The following is a 6,865-nucleotide window of genomic DNA, read 5'->3' as shown; positions in this document are numbered from 1 at the left end:
GGCAGACTCTTCCTCAGGGTCAAGAGATCCCTTTTCTAGCCCCAGATGGGGGTCCTCATAAAAGGGTGGATCTGGCTCTGGTGAGGTGGAAGGTTTGGTTTCACTTTTATCCCAGCCATAGCTTATCAGATTCTCCTCTTCAGTCTCAGCCTAGGGCCCAAAGTATATATCTTACAAAAACTGAGTGACTATTTGCTTGCCCCATCTTCTCCCAAGATAAATACTCAGGCCAAAACGGACAGTACCTGAAAGGGGGAGTGAGGATTGAAAGAAATAAAAGAAGACAGGAAAGATGCTTCTTGGGAGGGCTCACAGTAAATACTACCAGCTTCGGTTTATTTCAGTTCTGTCTTTTTATACAGAAGAACTCAATTAGTTACAATTGCTGTATTTCCCCACCTGTATCTGAGGGTCAGGGAGTGGTCAGATCAAAGGCTTCTTGGATCCTTTTGTTTACCACTAATGCCTCAAGGTCAGGTATTGTGAGGCTCTCCAGAAAACTTCTTCCTCCTGAATGGGCAGGTTAAGTACTGGTTTGCATGACACAAACTCAGTAAATGAGGCTGCTGCAGCTCAATGATTAGCGGCTCCCGACAGTGATGTTTCCTCCGAGTTGACCCTCTTTTTTGTAGACTGGACACTGATTCGAGTCCATCTCGTGGGGTCTCCATGACCTCCCTGAACAAGAGGACAGGTGACTCACCACAGTTACAGGACATTTTGAGAGCTGTTCCATAGTCCCCTGGAACTTAGTTGACCTTAGAGGGCAAGGGGCAAGAACTGTCCTTTAAGTCCCTCTGACCACATTAGTATAGGCCTTAAAGTATGGGAGCCCTCATTGCTCTTACAAAGGACCCGGTCTGGTTCCCAGCACCCACATGGTGGCCAACAGCCATTGGTGACTCCAGTTGCAGAGGATTTGATGCCTTCTTCTGACCCCTGAAGGCACCTACATGCATGTGGTGCACTTACATGCAGGCAAAACACACACATAAAATAAATAAAATATTAAAAAAGGAATTCCTACAATGTATTGGTACAATCCAATTTAAAAATAAGCAAAGACCCCTCTTTTCCTTTCGTCCGCCATCATCTTCTGTACGCTTGTCTGGGTTTCTCATCATGTCCTCTCACAAGACTTTCAGAATCAAGCGATTCCTGGCCAAGAAACAAAAGCAAAATCATCCTATTCCCCAGTGGATTCGGATGAAAACTGGTAACAAAATCAGGTACAACTCCAAGAGAAGACACTGGAGGAGAACCAAGCTGGGTCTATGAGGATTCACACACCATGGCATGACTATTTAAGCTGAACCACAGTCATCATTAGGACTACCAAATAGAACTGAAAGTTTTTATCCTGGAGATTTGAGCACATTGGGTCAATAATAAATATGTAGAACCTTCAAAAAAAAATAAGCAAAGAGGCTGATATGGTCCTGCACACTTGTAATTCTAGTGCTCAGAAGAGGAGGCAGCAGGATTGCCATGAGTTAGAGGCTTGGTCTACACAGTGAGACTCTATCTCAGAAAAGAAAAATCAGGCTAGGTGTGATGGCATATGCCTTTAAATCCAGCACTCAGAAGGCAGAGGCAGGTGGATCTCTGTGAGGCCACCCTGGTCTACATAGTGAGTTCTAGGTCAGCCAGAACTACATAGTGAAACCCTGTCTCAAAAACAAACAACAGGTGGGCATGGTGGCCCACGCCTTTAATCCCAGCACTTGGGAGGCAGAGGCAGGCAGATCTCTATGAGTTCAAGGCCAGCCTGGTCTACATAGTGAGTTCCAGGACAGCTGAGGCTACAGGGAGACACTGGCTCAAAAAGACCACAAAAAAAAAAAAAACAAAAAAACAAAACAAACAAACAAAAACAGGCAAAAGTCTGAATATCCTTTATTTATTAACTTATTTTTATTTTATATGTATGAGTGTTATGCCTGCATGTATGTAACTGCACCTGTGTTGTACAGTGGCTGCAGAGAACAGGAGAGGGCATTAGATTCCCTAGAACTGGAGTTTTGGATGGTTGTTAGCTGCCATGTGGGCGCTGGGATTTGAACCCAGGTCTTCTGCAAGAATAATCAGTATTCTTATCCGCTGAGCCATCTCTCCAGGCCCAAAATAATTTTTTTTTTGTCTTTTTGAGACAGGGTCTCCCTGTAGCCCCAGCTGCCCTGGAACTCACTATGGAGACCAGACTGGCCTTGAACTCACAGAGATCCACCTGCCTCTGCCTCCCAAGTGCTGGGACTACAGGCGTGCACCACCATGCCCAGTTCTTTTTGCTTTTTTTAAAAAAAAAATATTTATTATTTTTATTTTATGTGTATGAGTGTATTGCCTCCATGTAGGTAAGTGCACCCGTGTCCTGCAATGCCCGTGGAGGACAGAAGAGGCTGTCGGATCCCCTGGAACTGGAGTAACAGACAGTTGTTAGGTGCCATGTTGGTGCTGGGATTCAAACCCGTGTCTTCTGCAAGAACAAGTATATTGCCTGCATGTAGGTAAGTGCACCCATGTTGTGCAATGCCTGTGGAGGACAGAAGAGGATGTCGGATCCCCTGGAACTGGAGTTATAGGCAGTTGTTAGGTGCCATGTGGGTGCTGGGATTTGAACCCCGGTCTTCTGCAAGAACAACCAGCATTCTTAACTGCTGAGCCATCTCTCCACCCCTGCCTTTTTGCTTTTTAACTATTGACAATCCCCTGCCTTTGTCTCCCCAATACTGAGATTATAGCCATGTGATACTATTTCCTACCTCCAAATAGACATTCTTCCAAAGCATGATCTAAAACAAGCATGATCTCAAATATGTTGTGCTAAGTAAAAGAAGCCAGCCACAAAAGACCACTCATTATTCTATAATATCATGTATATGAAATATCAAGACCATATAAACTTTGAGACAGAAACCTGTTTAGTGGGTCCCTGGGGATGCGGAATTTTAGTGGATACAACATTTCCTTTTGGGATGGTCAGACTGTTTTGAAATGAAATAATGGTAACAATTCAATAAACACTAAAACTTATTGTACACTTTAAAGGAATGAACTTCATGGAATGTAAATTGTCTCAATGTGGTTTAGAAGACTGTACAGATATAGCATATACATGTTTTGAAACATTATGTGGCATCTCAATAACGTGTACAGTTTTGAGTATCAGTTTACAAATTAATAATAAAAAGAAAACAGGGCTGGAGAGATGGCTCAGTGGTTAAGAACACTGGTTGTTCTTGCCGAAGACCCAGGTTCAAATCCCAGTACCCACATGGCAGCTAACAACTGTGCATAACTCCAGCTCCAGGGGATCTGACAGCCTCTTCTCTCTTCCGTGGGCATTGCATGACAGGGGTGCACTTACCTACATGCATACAAATAAAATAAAAATAATAAAGAAAATAGAAAAAAGAAAAAAGAAAATAGTACAGAGGGTCCTTGTACACCCTTCACTTAATTTGAAAACTTTAAAAAAAAATTTTTTTTTTTTGGTCTTTTTGAGACAGGGTCTCCCTGTAGCCCGAACTGTCCTGGAACTCACTATGTAGACCAGGCTAGCCTTGAACTCACAGAGATCTGCCTGCCTCTGCCTCCCAAGTGCTGGGACTACAGGCATGTGCCATCACGCCCGGCTTAAAAAATATTTTATTTATTATTTTTATTTTATGTGTATGAGTATATTGCCTCCATGTATGTGAGTTCACCCGTGTCTTGCAGTGCTTCAGAGGTCAGGAGAGGGCTTCAGATTCCCCTGGAACTGGAGTTAGGGACAGTTCTTAGCTGCCATGTGGGTGCTGGGAATCAAACCTGGGTCCTCTGCAAGAGCAGTCAGTGCTCTTAACTGCTGAGCCAACTCTTCAGCCCCTAATTTGAAAAAATTTAAAGCAACTAGCACTTTTTTATCTTTTTCTTTTTAAAAAAATTTTTATTTTATAGCTGGGCATGGTGGTGCACACCTTTAATCCCAGCACTCAGGACACAAGGTAGGCTGATCTCTGTGAATTCAAGGCCAGCCTGGTATACATAATACATTCTAGGACAGCTGGGGCTACAGGGAGACCCTGTCTCAAAAAAGACCCTCCCCCCAAAAAGATTTATTTTATGTGCATGAGTGTTTGCCTGCATGTATGTATGTGTACCATATGTTTGCCTGGTGCCCAAGGCAGTCAGAATAGAGCGTTAGATCTCATGGAATTGGTTACAGATAGTTGTGAACTGCCATCTGGGTGCTGGGAATTGAACCTGGGTCCTCCGCAAGAGCAGCACATGCTGTTAACCACTGAGCCACTTTCTCCAGCCTCCAACTAACACTTTAAAAAAATATTTTATTATTTTTATTTTATGTGTGTGAGTGTTATGCCTGCATGTAGGTAAGTGCACCTGTGTCATGCAATACCCGCGGAGGACAGAAGAGGCTGTTGGATCCCCTGGAACTGGAGTTACGGACAGTTGTTAGCTGCCATGTGGGTCCTGGGATTCGAATCTGGGTCTTCTGCAAGAACCACCAGCATTCTTAACCGCTGAGCCATCTCTCCAACACCAACACTAAAAAAAAAAAAAAAAGATATTTATGTGTATGTTCCTGTGCGTGTGTGCCTGAGTGTATAAATGTGCACCACATGCATGTAGGTGCCCTCAGAGGCCAGAAGAGGGGATTGGATCTCCTGCAATTGGAGTTACAGGTAGTTGTTAGCTGCTTGATTTGGGTTGCTGGGAACCAGACTTGAGTCCTCTGCAAGAGCAATAAGTGCTCTTAACCACTGAGTCATCTCTTTAGCTTCTGAAAATTTCTTGTATTTAATTACAGTATAACAAACCATAAAATTGATGTTTGTACATACTTTTAATGAAACTACAGACTATATTTGGATTTTACCAACCATAGAGCAATGTCTAACACATAGTGAGGGTCATTGTAAGGACTTCACTACAGTAACTAAGATAATTTTTTGGGGGTCTTTTTGAGATAGGGTCTCCCTGTAGCCCCAGCTGTCCTGGAACTCACTATGTAGACCAGGCTGGCCTTGAACTCACAGGGATCCACCTGTCTCTGCCTCCCGAGTGCTGGGATTAAAGGCTTGCACCACCATGCCCAGCTGTTACTAAGATAATTTTGAAGCTAGACTTTTACATTTGCCAGGTTCATCTGCTCGCAGTTCCTAGAGAACAATGTCCATTTCACTTCCTAAATTCATTCTCCCTTCCTCTCCTCTCTCCTCCTCTTCCTTCTCCCCTCCTGTCTCCAACCTTGAGTCTTGCCCAGGTTGGCCTGAACTTGCTGTTTTCTTGCCTTAGCCTCTTCAGTGCTGGGAGTACTCTTCTTATACTTTCACTCTAGGATTCTGGACACATAGCTTAGTGAGGAGAGAGATTGTCTAACGTGTCAAGTCCTGGGTCCAATTCCTAGCATTGTGAAAAAAAAGGTAAACAAATGAATTCTTTTTTTCAAAAATATTATTTTAATTTTATGTGTATGAGTGTATTGCCTGTATTTATGTGAGTGCACCAGTGTCATACAATGCCGCCGAGGTTAGAAGATTGCTTCAGATTCGCCTGGAACTGGAGCTATGGACTGTTGGTAGCTGCCATGTGGGTGCTGGGAATCGAACCCTGGTCCTCTGCAAGAGCAGACAGTGCTCTTGATCGCTAAGCCATCTCTTCAGCCCCATGAATTCTTATTCTAGCAGTTTCTGCCACCTTGAATTACTTTGTTTCTGTTTCTTTGTGTCCTTCCCATTCACCTTCATCAGTCTTTACTATTCTCCCCCTTGCATGGTTGTTGAATGCTCTACTACTAAGCTACACACCCAGCCTTACTCCTCTGTTTTAAGATTTTTACATTTTTAGCTCTTATAGGTCTATGATTCACACTGAATTTTTGTCTATAGTGTGAGGTAAATTAATCATCGCTAGACAGAGGAAAGAGAAAGAAGACAGACACCACCAATGAAATCCCTGCCAAGACATTTTTAATTTTTCTAGGCTAACTAAACTCTTCCCTGCTTTCCAAAGCAAGATTTTAATTATTTTGCAGTGCCAGGCATTGAACCTAGTGCCTGCCTCACTTATCATTGGCAAGCTCCACTGCTGAGTTTCAAAACCTCTGCTCTGCAGGCAAGGTTTACATACCCTGCTCCAAAATGCCCATCACAATGTTTTACAGGAATCTGTGGGATGTTTTGTTTTGTTTTTGAGGCACGATGTCATGTAGCGCAGGCTGGCCTCCAACTCTGTATAACCGAGGATGACCTTGAATTTCTGATCCTGTGCCTTCACCTCCTGAGTGCTGGGATTACAGGCATGCCCACCATGCCCGGTTTTACGCAGTGTTGGGAGATGGAACCAGGGCCTCGTGCATGCTAAAGCAGGCAATTTACTACCTGAGGTCCATCTCCATCCCAGGTCCGCACGTTTGTTCGTTTTCCTGCTACCCTGGGAGTTCTATAGAGTTGTTTGTTCCCGGGCTATATGTTGATCCAGTGGGCATTCACGTAATGAAATGAATGGATGAACAAAGGACTTGAGCTCAGAATTCATAAACACAGAAAAAAAATTGGGGCGAATTTATTAAAATTGCCATTGGTATTGTTTCTTGGGTAGCAATGCCAATAGCCTATTAAAACTCGGTTCTACAGAGGTCTCCGGGGCCTCAGCGGAGCGGGGAGGCGGGGCTTACTCTTAGGCCGACCACACCCCCCTTGAGTTAAGTTATTCCGCTCATAGTCCCGCCTCCTGAGTGCGGTCTTCACTGGTGATTGGTCTTCCTTTTAATCCATCCGAGCATCTCGGCACCTATTGGATCAGCCTCTGAGTCCTGGTTGCGCACTTCCTGGAGTTGAGAACGCGGAGCGGACGTCTGCTG

General features: G+C 44.0%; 1 pseudogene; it reads left to right on the top strand.

Annotated features, from left to right (window-relative positions):
- Positions 1 to 1,076: 1,076 nt before the first annotated feature.
- LOC103730513 lies at positions 1,077 to 1,416 on the top strand (annotated as a pseudogene).
- The last annotated feature ends 5,449 nt before the right edge of the window (positions 1,417 to 6,865 follow it).

This window comes from Nannospalax galili, unplaced genomic scaffold (assembly GCF_000622305.1).
Source record: "Nannospalax galili isolate Female #2095 unplaced genomic scaffold, S.galili_v1.0 scaffold212, whole genome shotgun sequence".
In the NCBI taxonomy this organism is placed as follows: Eukaryota; Metazoa; Chordata; class Mammalia; order Rodentia; family Spalacidae; genus Nannospalax; species Nannospalax galili.
The sequence above is the reverse complement of the archived record's forward strand: the minus strand, read 5'-3'. Positions and strand labels throughout refer to the sequence as shown.